Below are 20,346 nucleotides of genomic sequence, written 5' to 3'. Positions count from 1 at the left end.
ACCTTGGTTACAAGGCTTGGAAGTGGCTAAAGGTCATCAAGTTGGTTGAGAGCAATCATGAGAACATCGATGTCTAGCTTTTCTTGGAGGAGGTTGGAAAGCATGTGATTAAGAATCAAGTCCACCATGGGCATTTTGACTATGTCCACATGGAGGGAGTACTCCCTACTAGAAGGTGTATGAGGGAAAATGTGCATGTTAACCTAAAGGTGTAGACACCTAAAAATTGTCAACGCTTGCGAGGTCATACTTTAACATTTGCGCATTGCCTCATTTTAGGTTTTTGCGTCGCATTAACATTTCTCCTATGTCACGCATTTGGTCTTTATCATTTGTGAACATCGAGTCATTCTTCTATATTCTTCATTCATCTCGTCCTTAAATTTGGTCTTGTCGACAACATTATCCAATCATGATTTTGATTAATTTTACCCTATCGCATCAATGTGCGTATTCATTTGTCATCATTTTGGACATCGTCAATCCTAATTAGGGTTTTGTCCTCCTGTCAATCTTATCAATCTTATCATCAATCTTATCATTTTGGACATCGTCAATCCTAATTAGGGTTTTGTCCTCTTTTCAATCTTGTCAATTTATCATCAATCCTTCAATCTTGTCATCATGCGATCGATTTGTCATTGTTCGATCGTTGTCATGTTTAATTTTGTCATTTGACGATCGATTTGTCATCGATCGTGGTCATTTTCAATCTTGTCATTTTGCGACCGATTTGTCATCGATCGTTGTCTGTCTCAATTATGTCAATTTGGATCAATTTGTCATTGTTCCTCGTCAATTGGCGCATTTATCAATCAAATCATTTTGTCGCACTGGTCATTTATCAATTCAAAATCATGACATTAATTATCTTCAATCAAGACCTAATTGTCATTTTCGCATTTCTAATTCGTCTTCTAGGGTTTTATGATTTATTCATTTAACCTAATTTGTCATTTCTTCCTTTAGGATTAAATAAATTACTTATTTATCCTAGGTCTTCTTGTCACAATTAAATCTTTATTTAATTGGCTAATTATTCCTCTTTGTGAATTGATTAATAAATGAAAAATTATTAATTAATTAACTAATTCCAATTTTCTAATTTTCATCAATTTACTAATTCCAATTTTCTAATTGTCATCAATTTCAATTTTCTATTTTCTTAATTTCTAATTTCCTTTTCCCTCCTATTTTATCTCCTAATTCTATGGGAATGACATTTCAATTTGTCATGAAATTGTCATAATTGATAATCAATCAATTTTGACATGGAATGTGTCATAATTTGTCATCAATTATCAATCAATCAAATTATGCATAATTTGTCATAATTTGTCATATTGATTTGCAATTTCCATTTGAATTGCATCATGCCAATCTTGTCATTTATCCAATTCTTCTATAAATTGGATAATTTTCTTCAATCAATCCCTTCGAATCCCGAATCCCGAATCCCGAATCCCGAATCCGAATTCCTATCAGACTACCGAACTTATGCTTCTAGTACTCTTGAGCTTTTATCAATCTTGCTTTCAATTGTGTGTGCACTTGTAGGTGAGATCCACAAACCCATTGAAGAGGAAAGAACAACAATGGAGCCGCATGGAAGAAGCATCCGAATTGTTATATGGTTTGCATGATATTTTCTTTTGAATGCTTTGTTTTTTATGCCTCTATTGAATGTGCTTAGAATTAGGTTCATTTCAATGAGTGTTCTTTTGATTGAGTTATCATGTCTTGTATTTTGATTGATCTACCTACTTATCTTGTGATGATTCCTAATTCTTACGTTACAAAAGGATAAAAAGATAAACTAATTAACCAAAATAAGCCATTACACTCAACACTTCAAGATTGAAATGATAAAACCAAAGCACAAAACACAAATGACAAGCAATACAAACCAATACCCTTGCTTCGATTTGATTATTTCGCGATTGGATGTGTGTTCATGACATCAACGAATGTCTGATTTGTGCTCCATGATTGTAGATGCAAGTGATAATGAGAGATGAAAAATGGATGTGTGAGTATGAGTGATTATTTCAGTAGAGTAACGATGCATTGAGTGAAAAATTGGATCTGAGAGGATTTGGTCTAAAAATGGAGGGATTAAATAGGAGAGATGAGGAAGGGAAGGGGAGGTGAAGAGGTGACACTTGTCCTCCAAAAAGGGATAAGTGTCTCAACTAGGAGAGAGAGGGAAGACATGTGTGGACACATGTCCATTTTGGGCAAAGCCACCCAAAAATGGAGGGAGAGACATGTGTCCTTTAACACATGTCTATTTTGGGCAAGGCCACCCAAAATAGAATATTTTCCTCAAAATGGGGAAAATTGGTTAGAATGTGCACACATGTGTGGGAGGTTAGAAGGGATAGGATAAGGTTGGTTGGAGGGTTGACTAGGGTAGGGAAGTGGGTTGGAAGGATAGGGTTGGTTAGGATAGGATTGGAAGGAGGCTTGGAAGAAAGTGGTTAAAATGTAGGAGCCATGTGCTCAAATAGGATTTGAGTCTAATTAATTAATTAAATTAATTAATCCATGGGGGTTTTGGGAAAAGGGACATTTAATTAATTAAAGGTAATTAATCAAATGGGATGGCAAAAAGGGGATTAATTAACTAGGTTAATTAATTAGGAGGAAACGCGTTGGGGAATTAATTAATTAGGAGGATCAAATTTGATTAAATTAATTAACCAAATTTAGGTGTCTACAGAAGGTAGAGTCAATAAAACTTTGATAATATAGAATGAGGCATTACCTTAATAATTCAATAGCATCTAGAGGTGAGTTACTTCAAGTGCAACTTTGTTTTCTTGCATCTAAATCTACAAGAGAACATTAGAATAATTTATAGCCTTAGAATAAAGAGATAAATTCATATAAACTAAACCACCAAAGAATATAGTAGAATTTTTATTTCACAAATGCTAAAAATAAATTACACCCAAAAGCATGTCAAATTTGGGTGCACTTAGCAAAAACCATAGCCTAATCACGAAAAAGAATCAGATGCTCAGAAAATGGCTCACATTTGAAAGGCTTAAATAAATCACAAGTCCAACTCTAAGCAACCTAGGATCTAGGTTAAATCCAAAAAAGATGCTTGTGTATCTCATGTTGACCATAAATGGACAATAAGGAGTGACAACACCAAGGTGAGAACTAACTTAGTATGAATACGAAGGCATTGGTAAAGAATACACCAAGAAAAGTAAACAATTTTTTATCAACACTAATTGAGCAAACTACTTGAAATCTACATTGTCAAATCTAAAGTAAAGGCTATAGAAGTCATTGGTGATTTATCTTTGTATCTATGTACAATTGTAGAGAGATCCAAATGTTTCCCTTGTGTGGTTTGTAATTGTAATTTATGGTGTATTTGGATACCATTTCAAATATTTTCACTAAGGTTTGTAGCTTCTTGCCCTAATTTTATGAATTGTATGAGAAGAAACATAATCAATACTGGTTTGGAATGACTCAAATTCTTAATTAAAGCTTGAACTTTAGTTTGGCCTCTACCCAAGAAAGAAAAATCTTCATATTTCTAGAATAAAGGTCCAGAAGAGTATTAATACCATTTTGTAAAAATTCAAGGCATGGACCTAAGGCTTTTTAGCAAGGGGTCAATTCTAACAAGAAACAATAGGATACCACCAAATAGAACATTGATTAATAGAAATACCTTTACAAAATTCATTGCCATCCCACAAGACCCAAGAGCCACATGGCTTCATGGATTCTTAGACTTTCTATATGATTTTGATTAAAAAAATCATGTACCTAAATAGGTTTCTTCATAATAAGAAGAATGTAAAGACCAAGCCCTTTCCAAGCCTAACAACCATGGGGACCCTTACATAAATATAATGCAAAATCAAAAGATTCATAGTTTTATTTCCCTTGAAGGCTTTGATAATCCATTTGGCACATAAAATTATACCCTGACATTGGATTGAGACTAAACCAAGTCCGTCAAATTAATGAGTAAGTCAACAAAACTCCTAAACTACTCTTTGAAATATTTTTCCTTTGTTAAAAGAAGTTCATAAGAACCTAAGGATATTTTCAATATTTTGATATGAATACTTCAATGGCACCCACCAAGAAGAATAATAGATGTGACTATCATATATGACTTTACAACACATTCTCAAATTTTCCTACCAAATAAATCCACCTAGTAATCTACTAGGCCAACTTTTCTCTACTGTAGAAATGACAACTTACCATATAGAGGAAGGAGACACCTAGAAGGAAGAGAAAATGCCTAGGAATCTAAACACTTTCGTGTGATAAATCCATTTCCACTTTTAGGAACCATGCCAATTGTTAGTTTATAAAGGATTATTTCCTAAGCAGATATTATCTTGAGTTTTATTCGTATTTATATCTAAGTTTACTTGGGACATTTAACTTTTGTGTCCCAATTGACAAGATTAAAGCACTTATCATAATCTCATAGTGTCTCATGCTTCATGCATGCCATGTGTATTTTAATAGTAAAATTTTATCTTAAGTGGATATGCTTTATTAGTTAACTATTCTTTTACAATTTAGTTCTACTAATAAACTATCTCTTAAATGGATTAATTCCTTTTTGGTAATCAATCATCAAATCTAGTCTTAGCTTTTTCTTTATCCATATAAGAGCATAGAGCCAATGTTTGAGATATTCGTTATGGTTGAGAGTTATTAAATCATTAACAAAAATTTACCTTTCTTATGTAATTATCCTTGTAGAAGTTTTATTTGGATTTGTTGGATCCTTTAATCTTATGAGTCCTTTCCTAGACTTTTGCATAATATCAAATCTCTTGGTTTGTAACCATTCTCTTGTTTGACCGTATTTTTCATAGTGTATTTCATACAATGCATCTAAGAGAAAAATTAACCTCATGATTGAGTCTAGAAGGCCCAAAAACCTATGGATTAATAAATTCAATATGGTTTATTCACTATTGTAATGTCGTAAATTGCACCCCATGCAATTCTACATCACATAGTGCCTTTTCTTTAAGCTGAATTAGAAACAATGATTAGACCTTCCACATTGAATGCTTTCTCAACTTGCCTTTCCACCCATTTTGTTCAATTTCCTAACCACTTGGACTAATTTGTTCATGAAAATGTGTACATCACACATCCATCCCTCAAATATTTAGACCAAAGGTGGTTTTTGAGACATTACATTTGCAAATTTTCACAATGTAACACCTCCTTCTTTGCCCACTAATATCCAGATGTTACTCAACCTTCCTTATCTTTCCTTTCTTTCTTCATTTGATCTCTCTCTCTCTCTCTCTTGCATTTGTGAATACTAGAACTGCTCTTTTATCTCTCTTAATCTCTTTGAATCTCTCTCACCTCACTGGTTTAATTGTACCTCTATTATTACTCGCATTGAAGCTCCACACATTCAAGAAGCCTTTATTATTCTTCACTTCAACAAGCCCTCAACTTCTAGTGTTGAAGGGAAGCGCTCTCTCTTGAGTTATTTTACTCTCATTATTTAAGCATATCAATTGGCGCCCATTATCATTTGTTTCTCTTTTGTTATCACTTGCATACAATACATCCATCTTGGTTGTCCGTGGACGTGAAAACACTAAAGTGAGGGTTTGACTATGGCAAACCTCTTATCATAGCCCAACATCCTCATCTTCATTTATTTATGTACAGGTTTGGTGAAAGAAGGTGTAATATTGGCTAGAGGATTCATAGCTAGATCTCATGTGAATCTCATTTCCCTTATTTGTCTCTTCATTTGTTTATTTCAATTAGTTATTAGCTTCCTACTTTATATTTTTGGCACATTTATTGTTCAGAATCAGAGTTCTAGTTTTCTAGTTCCTTCAGGTACAAAATTACATGCTTTGTCCATACAGGATGCTTGTGTGTCATGTTGTCATCCTTGACCTATGTGTACATCCTAGAGAAAAGAGTGTATGAATTTCACCAAGTGGTCCTAATAACCTACACTTTTGTTTCCTATTATTAAAATCTTTTTATCCTTCAATGTCATAGAGTTATTTACATGTTTATAATCCTAGTGAGAAAACTTAGAGGTCAAACAACTCCAAAGTTTTTCTTGGAGTGAAGAGAAGGTTGTTGAGTCCTCAAGAGGTTTGACCACCCTTTGGAGCAGTATAATCTTCCTACTCTACATTTTGGTGAGCCTAATGTGAACTCGCCTCTTGTTAAAAAAAATTGTGAACTTTTCTTAAAATTAAAAATAATTAGTGCTTGTGTTTGTTTTATCTCTTGCACATTCTTGAGGTTTTCATACTTTTGTGGTCCTTGTCTATGAGCTTTAAAACCCAAACTAATTTGATAATTATGATTAGGAGGACTTATAGACCCATCTTTCCACCCAATTGGTATAGTCCTATGAGACGCAGTCCGATATTTTCAAGGACGATCGATTCTAATGATCCTTTTGCTCCTTGGTCTTTTCCTTCGATTTTAGGCTTGGGAGGTTCTACTATATCTAGTTATTAGCCTAACTTTCAAGATCATATGCCAATGAATACTGCTTTGAGGTCTCCTCCTCCTATGGATCATGAGTTTGCTTGAATAGTTCCATTCGACCAGATTCAATCCCTTGAGGAGAACCTAAGGGATTTCAAAGGTTTCTTAAGTTGAGAGAATGTCCAACCCTAGGTTGATTCTATCATTATTACTCTAAGAGAGATGCTCATCTTAAATGATAAGTGCCTCGAAATGCTTAGGGCATTATCTATGATATTAGGGTCTCATGTATCTCTCGTTTTCCCTAATCTTCATGATACTCAGACTGACATCACTGGTCCTCATATTTGTGTTTCTATGCTTGGAGTGTTAGTTCATATGGTAGATATAGGTCATACAATCAATCATATATATCTAGTGGTACTATTTTGAGCATTAATGTCTCTCAAATTTCTTTGGGGTATACCGATCTTGCTTCTAGCTCTACTACCACACCCGCAACTCATGCTTCTAGTGTTGGCACTAGGCCTAGCATTGGTGCTAGTGTTGGTATTGGTACTGCTCCTCATGTCAATGTTAGTTCTATCCCTATTCTTGTTGTTGGTGTTGGTTCTACTTTTGCTAGCATGCATAATCTGCCTCCACCTCCTTCACTTGCCAATCTTGTTCTAAACACCATATTGCAAAAATGGGACAACTTCAACAACAACTTTCCAGTCTTACTAATGTTGCTAACCAACCATCTCTTCTACCATATTATCAATGCAACCCACTTGTAGTTCATATACTTAGTACTAATCTTCCCCAATGGTCTGAGAGTTTGAAATTTGATTGGTATAATGGTGATGGAGAACCTCATTTACACAGTGATTATTTTCTTACCTTATATAATGATTGTCATAATCAATATCATATTTTGCATAAACAATTATCCCAGTCTCTCAAAAGGACTACATTAGAATGGTATAGTTCTCTACCTATTTATTCAATTTAGACTTTTGATCAATTAGTGGGTTCATTTCTCAAACGATTACAAGCTAACATTGGCAGCAAGGTCACCATCGCTAAACTAATTCATTGCAAACAAAGGTTGAATGATAAAATAATTTATTTTATCTTAGGGTACCAATCTATATCTACTAAGATTCCCTGTGTGCTACAAGATGATGATATTCAAAGAATGTTTATTGGTAGTTTGCATCAAACATTGAAGGAGAAGCTCTCCTTGAACAAATATCCAAATTTCACTAATCTCTACATTGTTCTCACTAATTATCAGCATACAATGACTCAATTTAGAGATTTTTCTATTTTAGCATCATAAATTATACACCCCTAATTAGGGTTTTCCAATTCCACGCTTAGGTTAGTACCCACCTTGGTGTGTCCCATTGCATCTTGCATTTATGAGGCTCCTTTTTAGGCATTTAATTATTAATTAAATTAAATCTAATGTCCTCTCTCAACAATTCACATATTATAAAATTGGGCCCTTAACCTTAGGTGTGCCCCTTTTTATTTTATTTTAATTAATCCTAATAATGTCCTAATTTCAATCTTCGAAGCATATTTTTGCATATCTAAACACCTTGGATTGACCTACCATGTTGGATTAGATTTTATAATCACAATATCTTGCATCATAAGAAAATTGAAAAAAATTCAATAGGACCAGGTGGTATACTACTTGGTCCCATGCTTTTTTCCTCGAATTTAAGGAGCTTAATTGGTACTATTATAATATTCAAATCCTTCTTTTTTATATTAATTTTAACTCGACCTATTATCAAAATTAAAGTTAGGGTTTAATATATATAACCTTTTCTTTCCCTCATTTTAGGATATGAATCTAGCAATTGAAGGAGATACTTGTGAAGTGGAAGTATAGGTTTTATGTGAAGTCTGAATTAGCAAGTTCATCACTTATCAATTCTCCATCAACATTTTTTCATGGAAGACTTAGGAGATATTGAAGAATAAAAAGGAGATCACCGTGTGTTGAATGACTTGTACCTCTTCCTTAGGATTTAATATGGTTGCATGTTATTTTAATATCTCTATGCGAGTTTCAGATTTATATTATTACTTTAGATCTAAATTGCATTTGTGGTTTCAAGCATTTACATTACATTCATTTTAGGGTTTTTACTCAAAACATAAGGTAGAACTCTAGTTTGCATCTTAGCTGATAGGAATCTTATAAACACATGAGATTATAGGGAACACACACTTCTCAATACAAATATCATCTATTTGTGGAGGTGGAAATCACCAAAACAAGGGGTTTGACTAAGGCAAAACCCTATATAGCCACAAACACACCATTTTCCAACTTGCAAATACCATTACAGGTTTTCATGGAGTGATCAATTTTTAGAGGATCTCATCAAATAGTCATAGACCTATCACTAAAATTAGGACCAAATTTTGTAGGCAAACTTTAGACGATCTTAGATTCTAGTTCCTTAGTTTGCAAATCATTCTAGTCTCTGAGACCAAGGTACCCAATGCCCTAGTCTTGTCAGATCAAGGTCAAATTTCTATCACAAGTGCACATCAAATTCCCATTTTGAGATCTATGCTTTATGTCTCAGTTTTGTTTCTATATCAGACTATTATTATTACTGTTATAGTGGTTTACATTTATCCTAACCTAAGTCTTGCATTCTCTTATATTCAACACATTTCCTTTCATATCAGTGAAGGAATAGAAACCCTAAAAGTACCCCTTGACTCTCTTTCACTAGAGTCAGTAAAAGAGGATAACTTCCTTAGGTGCTTTCATATTCCAATGTATGAATGAAAGTAGAAATATGCCCTAATCTACCTGATTCCATTTTCATACATCACAAATATGAATTCTCGTGTTGATACCTTTGGAGGTGCATCTTCCTCGAGAGGTTCTTATAAGAATAAAGTTGTGGCTAATGTAATCAAAATTCCTCAAGCCATTGAGAAAAACACATCGGAGCCTCAACCAAATCTGGTATTCACTAGGTTATCTTATTCTTATTTGAGTGTGCTACAAAAATTGTTGAAAGATAACCTATTGATCCTCCCTAATATTATACCTCTTCTAAATAAAAATCCATACCCTCACTGGTATGATGGTTCAAAGTTCTACCAATATCACTAAGTGTCTAGTCACGATGTTGAATGTTGCATGCATTTAAGACACATCGTCCAAGATCATATAGATAACAATACTATTTGGCTCATAGATAAAAAGAAAATCCATGGATAAGGCAAACAATGAGTTACAAGTCCGTGGATAAGGAAAACAACGAGTTACAATTCTCAACTGATTCCTTTTTGCCTCATACATCAAATTTTATTTATGCATCATTTGCTACTGCATCTAGAGTGATTGTCCTTATGCAAATATGGTCACCATAACTTCAATTTCTCCCTAAAGTAAGAGGACTAAGAGTATGGATATATCATTCACACCTCTAAACTTTCCATATAATAGAGAGTTTAGTCCTCTCTATGTCCCTACTAAAATCAACGGTAAAACTATCATAGGTGTTATGGTTGACTCATCATGCAGAGTTGATGCAATTATTGAGGAGAAAGCCCTCTTCATTAATGATCTTCATTGGGAAAAATATGATTATTATCGTGCTACTATCTAGAGGTGTGATGGAATTTTTGTTCCACCCATGGGTGCACCACCTTGACAATCCTTGTAGAACCCAAAGTGATATCTATTACATTTATTGTTATCCCCGAGTTTGACCTATTCCATGTAAATTTGGGTATTCCTTTATTGGTTGCTATGGATGTGGTCCCCAAAGTGGTACATATGTGTCTTAAGTTTCCTCATGAGTGTGTTCTACACACTATCTAGGATACTGGGCATTAACAACTAGTGTTTTGTGGTGGCTTTTCTCTTGATCATTTTTGGTGTTCTCTAGTTGTACCTATGCTTCCCTAAGGTGAATGTTATATAAGACATATTAGAAGTATAAGACCAAGGAATTAGCATTGATATTGGTCCAACTTGTTGTATCTTTGGCTCCCTCTACATCTATCTCTACTTGTCCATCACTGTCTACTCTTGTATTGCAACATGTTTTGTCTTTCGCTCCCTCTTTGTCGGTGTTCAATAAAAGCTTGTTCCTTAGGGTAGACCTCCTTGCTTGCAGAGGACCGCACAACCTTCAACATTGTCCTCTATTCCTATGACTATGTCTAGCACGAACAAAGGAAATGTATCTCCATTACTAAAGTCTAAGTTTGTCCTCTATTTGAGTTGCCTATCCTGATAGATATCCTAGCCTCTAAAGGCTCCTCTTGTTCCTCTAATTTCTCCTAGATAAAAATGAGGAAATGTATCTATAATTGATTCTACAATTTCTACTACAGTGGCACCTCTTACTTCATCAGTTGGGCCTTCCTCTTTGTCGGCAATGACATTGATGGCCTTTTCTATGAAGTAAGATGTTATTGAGTCTTCGTAGGCTTATCTTACTAGTCCCCATCTATGTTAGAACCATATTGCATGCAAGCATAAGCGTCATCAATGAGAAATGACTAGGGAACATGAGGTTGCTTTAAAGTTTGAGGGTGAGTCATTTAAGTCCACTTTTGCTCCCTCTACATCTATGCATTCTCCTTTTTTTGTTGCTCCTATTGCCAACTCTATATCTATTTCTACTCCATTCTTCATGTTGCTTCCCACCACTTTGGGGACTATTGATGAGCCTCACCCTAAGTGGGTATAGGTATTCATTGATCCCTTCTTGGAGCTGCCACTCATCACCTCCTTGCTTGACATACCTCCATTTCCTATCCTATACACATGTTGCATATAGGTGTTGTCCAATGCATCATTTTGTGGTCTTCCCACTTCATCTTTGTATCTTCATTGTAGCTTTCCTAGGATCCTCGGATCTTCCATGATTGATGTGAATCCCTCACCTTAGCTACCTAAGCATAAGTTTGAACAAGGCCTTGTTCCTAAGTTTTGTCATTAAAAATCAATTCTTGTGACGTCTTTGTCTACATTTGTGCTTGTCCCGGAGGAGGTTTTACCTTCTTCGGAGTTTGTCACCACCCCTATTCTAGAGGACGATGATGTAACTCCTATTTTTGCAGCCTTTGGTTGATTCACCTACATCTTCTTTGAAGAGGTGCATGTTTGACTCTCTAGAGGATATCTCCACATTATCGACAATATTCACACGTTCGTTGATTCACAGCCTCATCCTTGGCTCTTGTTGCCAGTGAGATGCTAGTACTACCTTAGCAATTGTCCCTCTTCAAGCTTCTCCTCCCTCCCCCTATGATCAAGATTGGGAGGATGAAGACCTAATGGGGGGATTTCTAGAGTAGTACTCCTCTTATCTTTTAGAATAGAGTATGCATGTTTTGTGTTACCCTATGCTTGTCTTTATATGTTGTGCTCTCTTGAAGGGCCAAGTTACTCTATAAGTACTTGGATATAGGAGATTATATTTGTCATACACTTCCTCTAATTGTCTCATACTTATTCTTTGTGTTGTATCTTGATTTTTGACATTTGAGGATGATGCAAAGCATTAGGGGCATTTAGGCCTTCTTCCATGTTGAAACAATTTTCTATTTTATCATTGTTTTCATGTGTCTTTCTTCAAATCTAAAAACTTTGGGACCATGATGAGTAATTCATATGCAATTATATATGTGATATAATTCCACTACTAAGAGTTGTACTAACACCAAATAATTGAATTTCCTTGTCCCTTTCTATTTTTTGTTGATGTTGTGGGTATTATGTGCTATATGTTACAAGGTAGCATTCCATGGGAACATCTCGCTATGTTGACATGACACAACATCTCTTCTCCTTAGAATAACTTGTGTTCCCTTTGTATAGTGCATATCATTCTAGAGGGGGGGGGGGGGGCGCTATCATATTTTCATTTATTATCTTATTTATCTCAAGTCTTTTATCTCATTTATTGCCTTGTGTGGGGGCCAAACCATTGCATTTTATCTAAGTTTATAGTTTTGTCTTTTATGTGTTGATCCTACAACACAGTTTGTAGTAGTCACATGTTGACTAGTCATATGGCTATCTATAATAACACAACCTGCTACCCATAATGACACAATCTCAATGATCTTCTATCTTGATGATCGTTATCTTACAATCTTTGTATGATTGTTAATTATTATTTATCTTTTTATTTCAAATAAAAATCTTTTCATCTAACATGTTTGACTACATATAACATGTTTGTGATGATATAGCTTAGCACTACTTCGTGAAGGTTCGATTCAAGATTCTTCCCTATGGGCAACTCTCCGTGAATAGAAGACTCCACTTCCCCTTCATATTCTGGTATAATTTTCTCAACTCTCTTTCTACTTTAGCTTGCATCTCCTTTTGACATGTTTTCTAAAGTGGGGTAAAATGTAACAGTGTAAATTGTACCTTGTGCAATTCTATGTCACATAATACCTTCACTTTGAGCTGAATTAGAAATAATGATCAGACATTCCACCTCGTTTGCTTTCTCAGCCTGCCTTTCCACCCATTTTTCGAATATCCTACCACTTGGGCTAATTTGTTCATGGATACATGCACATCGCATAGACGTTCATGTGTCACACATTCATTCTCCTAAATATTCAAACCAAAGTTGGTCATTGAGATGTCACATCTGCTAATTTTGGTAGTGTAATGCCTCCTTCTACACCCATAAACGTTGGGATGTTACCCTACCTTCCTTATCTTGCCTTTCTTGATTCATTTGTTCTCTCACTTACATTTGTGAATATTGGAATTGCTCCTTTAGCTCTCTTAATATCTTATAATCTCTCTCACCTCACTGGTTTTGGTGTACCTCCATTGTCACTCATGTCAAAGATCCATCAACTCGAGAATCATGTATTCTTCTTCACTCCAACAAGCCCTTGACTTCTAGTGTTGAATTAAAGTGCTCTTTCTCAAGTTATTTAACTCTCATTGTTTAGGTATATCAATTGGAATCCACTATCATTTATTTCTCTTTAATTATCATTTGCATACAATCTATCTACCTTGGATATCCTTGGAGGTGGAAACACCAAAGTAGGGGTTTGACTATGGAAAACATCTTATCATAATCCAACATTTTCATGTTTGTTTGTTTGTGTGCTTCATAGATGGACCTCTTGTGAATCTCTTCTTCCCTTCTTTGTCTCTTCATTGGTTTATTTTAGTTAGTTGTTGGCTTCTTGATTTTTTTTTGTCGCATTTTGATGCAGGAGCATCTCCGGTTCATGACAATCTTGCATCAACCAAAAATATTTCTTTTTTGTTTGTTTTTTGTTTTGCAGTTTCAACATTTCTTTTTGTATTTTCTTGCACTGGATCACCAGATTTTGCAGAGCTTTTTATTCTCGAGGACATGATCATCTTCTTTATTCCTAAATCGTCGAGCATTTCGATCATTTTCCAGCAAGCTATCGATTCTGGATTCCAAGATAGTTTTCTGGCACTAGAACCGCTCGGACCTAGTTGCATTGGTGAATCTACCAGATCCTTTCCGTAGCTTGCGGATCCTAGCTCATTGATTCCAATGTTCCTTGGAATGTGGCCGACCTTCCCTTTGATCCATACTTCATCCTTTGGATTTTTTGGAGGAATCTCTTTAGCAGAGGCCAAACTGTTGATTTTACACGTTTGATCTTGTTCTTCGGCATTTGATCCCTTTTGGCCAACCGGATCCCCTTAGATCTTATAAATCATTATAATTGAGCATTAAAAATAAAGGATATAGAACATAGAAGAGAGATCTTAAGATTTGAAGGTCCAAAGTTGACCAATTCTATAATTGAGCATGTATGTAGCAGGCCAGTGAGCCAAATCTTGTAATTTGAATGTTATCAGTTATCTGTAATCAGTTTTTTAGTCACATAAATTTGTCCAGTTTAATAAAATTAATATTTTCTATTTATTTGATTAAAAACCCACTAGCCATCAGTTAATTAAATTAATATTTAATTAATTCATCTCCAAACATTCTTCTATTAATTAAATAAATTATTCAATTTATTTTAATTAATTTATTAAATCAAATCCACAATCAATTAAATGAATAAATCATATTTATTTCATTTAATCCCCTTTTCCTTTTTTAAATAAATTAAATAAAACATTTATTTAAATCATTTATCCCCCCCACTTGCATTTTCCTACAAATGCAACTTGAACACATTTATTGAAATAAATTTATTTTATTTTAAATAAAATCCTATTTTCCTTCACCCACCAAATCCACTTGCATTCCTAAACCCCCTTCTAGATTCTTCTAAACCCTTCCTGATAAACCTAATCCATCCCCTAATTATTGTCACATTCCTAAGCAACTTGGAGTCACTTCTCAAAGACTTCAAAGTCTTTGAAAAACATTTAATGTTTTATGTGTCCAACAAGCTAACCTCCAAAGTCTTCCAAACCACTTATGGCTCTTACATGACCATTAATGGCTCTTACATAACCATTTATGGTTTATTCAACTTGCACTCATGTGTCTCCTCAAGCATTTATTGCTTTGACCATGGTTATCCCTTTTGACTTTGCACAAGAGTTTATCCATTGGATAAAAGCTTTATTCTTTGAATAAAGAATTTATTCACTCAACCCAACCTTGACCTTGACTCCCAAGTTAACTCTCAGGTCATGTCAAGCATTTAATGTTTATTCCCTCTCCTCTCAACCTATCTCATATTAACACTTGTCATCTTGTGATTGGGTTGAAAGCTATCACATGGATTGAATATCATTCAATCCTGACCCTTGTTGAGATTACTCAATCTCAACCATCCATTGCTCCATTTTTCCTATAAATAGAGCCCATTTCTTCATAATCCAGATCCTGAAAACTTGCATGCATCTAAGTTATAGAGAATTTTAGAGAGCATTTAGCATAAATCATTAATATCTTGTCATTTTGGTTTAAAATAAATCATTTTAGCATCATATCATCTAGCATTAGCTTTTTATTCACATTTAGAGTAAATACTTCAATCTCAAACCTCCATAAGCATCCATAGTGCAAAAAGCTCTTGAGAGCTACACTAGTTTGGAACTTGGAGAGGAGAGGAAAAAAGGAGAAGGAGCTAAGAGCATGTTAGGAGGCATTTGGAGATGTCTCATTATATTTACTTTACTAGTTAAATATTCTCTCATGCTTTTGGTATCTCTTTTGATATGTCTGCTTAGATTAGTCTTTGATTGAATAACACTAACAATTTCTTGTATTTTTGTGTGTTATACGACCATAGGCTTTAGTCTAACCTTGTCCATTTTGTAGAGCATCATTTGGTGAACCCGACGTGAATCCAACACAAAAGTTTTCTACCAACTATTAACTTTTTTTGTTTAAATTGACACACAGGTCGCGCTTCGGCGCTTTTGTTCACGTTACAACGCAATTGTCATTTAGTCTTTTAGCGCTTTTGTTTATACAATAGCGCTATTGTCTAAAGTTTAGCGCTTTTGAATATACTCTAGTGCTTTTATCTCTTAATTAGCGGTGTTGTTTAGTTTTTAGTGCTTTTGGCCTGCTGCACAAATATCTTATTTTAGTACTTTTGTCTTCCTTGTAGCGCGTTTGTGTTACGTAGCTCTTCTGTTTACACACAGAATAGTGCTATTGTAACAGAACGTTGTAAAAAAGACCATGTAACCAAAAAAGTGAATTTTCTTAGGCTTGTAGAAGCCCACCATAGGTTCGGATTTTCCTAATCGTTCGTTTCTTGTGCAGGTTTTTAACTAACTTCTTTTATTGTTTAAAAGGTGAAAATTTTGCATTTGGTGCTCTAAAATTGAACAAAACAAACATTTCGTTTCTTGCAAGTTAGGATAAAATTTGTTTTGGTGCTCTAAAATTGAACAAATTTATTTCTTGCAAGTTAGGATACACTCTCTTTTTGGTGCTTAAAACAAGACAAAAACAAATTTCCTTTTTATTGCATCAAACTTAAGTAAAACTCACAATCCACACTTCAAATTTTGGTGCAAATAAAAGGAGCAATCCATTTGTCTCATTTTGCAAGTGATTTACTTCATGCATACATGTTTCAAATTAAGTTGACCAGGATTTTAAAATTCTAGTTTACTCAAACATTTTTTGCCTTTGAAGTTAAAAAGAACATGATTATTGGAGCAACATCTCCAAAAAGATAAAAAAAATCATTGCAATGACAAGTTAAAAGGAACAAGTGTATTTTGTGTTTGGCAAACTTGTGCAAAAGAGTTTGTCGAGTGGTCTTACTTCTAACACACACTATCCTCTCCCTTGGCTTTCGTGGTCCTAGGTGCAAGAGAAAAGTGTTAGTAACACTCAAGTTTTATCTTTTAAAGAGAGGCCTGCCAAGAGACACATCACTTTTGGGAACAACCTCGCGCGGTAAATCCTTCGAGCTAGTATAGAAATCAGGTGTGAGCGAAATTTGTAGCCTTGGGTATAGTTGTTCCTACAGTGTAACTTGCCGAAAGGACAAATGGGCCCCACCACAAGTTACAAGGCTCTTAAGTGAGTCACTGCAAAATGAACTTATGTCCAAAAATATCGAACATTACTAAACACCTTTAAGTAGTAGCCCACCCGTTCTATTGATTGAGGATATTTGTGATATAATTCAGTGCAAGAGCATAGATGGTTTTGCTCCCAAGATACTCACCATACATATTTCCTTGAGTAGAAACATAGCTTTTTGAAAAGTAACTTGTGGCTTGATGAAAGTGATGACTTCCCCATCATAGGGATCATGTATTTGTTATGCTCGTGCAAGACTTAGTATATCACATCCTTACCTGCCATGATGGGATTCATAAGGTATGTAGTACCAAAGTCGAAGAAATATCAAGATGTGGGCTGAATTTATCACAACTGGCCATTTGACCTTAGGGATAAAGAGTGTTTGAAGTGTTTTCATTTTAAGTCAAGACCAGTGCAAATTGAGCCAACTTCAGGCTTTGGAAAACACCCAAAAATAAACTTAAAGGAAAGGGTCATAAAAATTCCAAGGATTGGGTTGATCTAGACCCATACTTATTTGTGCCTTTTGAGGCAACATTCTTGTGTTTGTGTGCTTGCTTTGTTTTCTTGTCAAAGAAAAATAAAAAATCAAATTCCAAGAACAAGTATTCATTCAACATAAACATTTTCAAACACCACCAAAAAGATCAAAAACAAAGAGAAAAGTATCAAACTATATGACCATTCTTCACATCTTGAGAAAGAAGAATCTTCATCAACACATCAACTTAAAAAGAAGACCATTAAGCTCAAAGGGTTTAATCAAAAGGAGGAAATTCTTCTATCGAAATAGACAAATCTTTGTCTCTCATAGAGATTTTCTACGTCACATGCATCTTTATCTTCAAGGAAAATCAAACGAATTTGATCAAGAGTCATTAAACTGCCGAGCTTCAATGCAATATAGAGCTTTGAGTTATCACAAAAACAAAGGAGGCAAGAGCAATCCTGACTTCTTTCCAGACATTTGCATCACATATAATGTAGCTTGGGAAGAACCACCAACTCTTGAAAGAGAAGAAGAAGAATTTGTCCCATATGTGACACAAAGCTTTTATTGAAGTTAAAAACATTTCATTCATTATGACATTCACATCTCATCAAATCCATTCAAACTCTCAAAACATTAAAGAGGTTTTTATCCTAGGTTCTATTTTCGATATTGATTGAATCAAATACAATACATCACTTTTTAGAGTGTCTCTACATCTAGGATAAACTCATCCTACGAGGCATTTCTACGCAGGTTAAAACTAGTCTATGAGTGCAATCCTCTCATTACTAGGTAGTTGAGTCTGTAATACATCTCATATTTATCTAAACCTTCTCACATCAAATTTTGTCAATCAAACACAACAAGCAAATCAAGAAGAAAAATTTGGTCACATTTACCTCCAAAGTGCTCGAGATCCGTATGCAAAACACACCACACCAACCATAAATCTCTCATTTCATCAACAACTCATCATCATTTTCACCCAACTTCAACAAAAACTTGTAAACAAAATGGCTCATACCAGGTCCAGGTCTAGACAACAAGAAATTGAAGAGGAAGAGGAGGAAAATATCAATGAATTCCAAGAAGCCCTTGGAGGAAACGTAAATGATGACAATCCAGACACTCCTACTCCTACGACAATAGAAAGGACGCAACACAACCCTCTCTTCAATAGAATTTTTGATGAAATACTCAAGAGTAATGTTCATGCTCACTTTTTAAAACTTGCTCAAGGAGGAGCCAAACTCCCCTCTGACTTTGACCTTGCGCAACTAAGACAAGCATCATAACATCAAAGTCGTAATGAGGATGAAAGAGGTCGAGAGCACATTAGATACAACTTTCATCAAGGTAATCCCCCACCTCCTCCTCCTCCAAGTGAAATAGAAATGTTGCGGCAACAAGTCAAAATATCGCCCAACAACTTCATAGTGGTGTAAAAACGAATCAATTCTCACTCAATGACATTTGTCCCTATCCCTTTGATAGGAATCTTCATATGCCACCTTTTTCACGAGGGTTCGAAACACCCAAGTTTGAAAAGTATAGAGGAAAAGGAGATCCTCGTGATCATGTTAGAGAATTTCATTCAGCTTGCCTCAAAGTGGCATACGAGGATACATACCTAATGCGAATTTTTCCCCAAAACTTGGGAGGAACAACCACATCATGGTTTTCCTGATTACCAGGTGGCATTAGGACATTTGAAGAGTTAGTCCAGAAATTCTTGGCACATTACTCACACAACATTGAACGTGATATCACCATGGCTAATCTATGTAACACTAAACAAAAACCAGGTGAACTATTTTCAGTCTTTCTGCAACAATGGCATCAAATGTCTAGCAGACGTTCTCTTCAGTTACCTGAACAAGAACTAGTGGAAATATTTGTTTCCAGCTTAAACAAAGAAATGGAATTTCACCTAGACATAAAAGACACAGACTCTTTCAATGACATGATCACCAAAGGCTTAAAATGCGAGCGGGCTCTCATCAAGAAAGGACTTACAAAAATATACAATGAACCAAAGGATGGCCCTTGCCCACGTTTCAATAGTGACAAACCAAGCTTCTGGAACGAAAACAAAAATATCGTCAACGACGGGGTTGTGGATGCAAGAACTATCAAAAGTGCACAACCTGTAGTTCAATTTGCAAGACTGAATCCCCCACCTCAAACTAACACAATTGCTCCTCTAAATTAAGGACATCACATCTCAGGATGAACCTAGACCGCGTCAACAAAAACCAAAGCGAACATACACTCCCTTAGAGGAACCCATCGAAACAGTATTACGACAACTGGTTTCTCAAAATCTGGTAACCTTACCCAAAACATCAAATTATGAACCTCAAGTCAAACCTTAATGGTGGAGGGATAATGAACATTATGATTTCCATCAAGGGAAAGGACATAAGACAAGAAATTGTCACAGATTGAAAGATCTTATTTAGGATCTTCTTGACCGAGGTGAAATCGAGATTGAAGGACATGACCCAAAGACAACAAACAATGATCATATCATGTTTAAAAATCCACTTCCATCACATGATCAAAGGGGTCCTTCCACTTCAGGGAGAAACACAGATACCACCTGATGCTCTGCAAAAAGGATTAGAAAATCTGTTTGATGGCAACACACACAAGAGCACAAGAAACAAATGTTAATGTTAGAAACAAAAGATTATCCTAAATAGGCATATCAAGAGAGATATTAAGCATGAAATAGAAAGCATATAAACATAGAATAAAATAGCTAATCAAGATGCTCATAGTTGCTCCTCCCTTGTTCCTCTCCTCTCCAAGTCCCAAATGAGTGTAGCTCTCAGCTTTTAGCACTAGCCA

This window comes from Cryptomeria japonica, chromosome 9 (genome assembly GCF_030272615.1).
Source record: "Cryptomeria japonica chromosome 9, Sugi_1.0, whole genome shotgun sequence".
Lineage (NCBI taxonomy): Eukaryota > Viridiplantae > Streptophyta > Pinopsida > Cupressales > Cupressaceae > Cryptomeria > Cryptomeria japonica.
The sequence above is the reverse complement of the archived record's forward strand: the minus strand, read 5'-3'. Positions refer to the sequence as shown.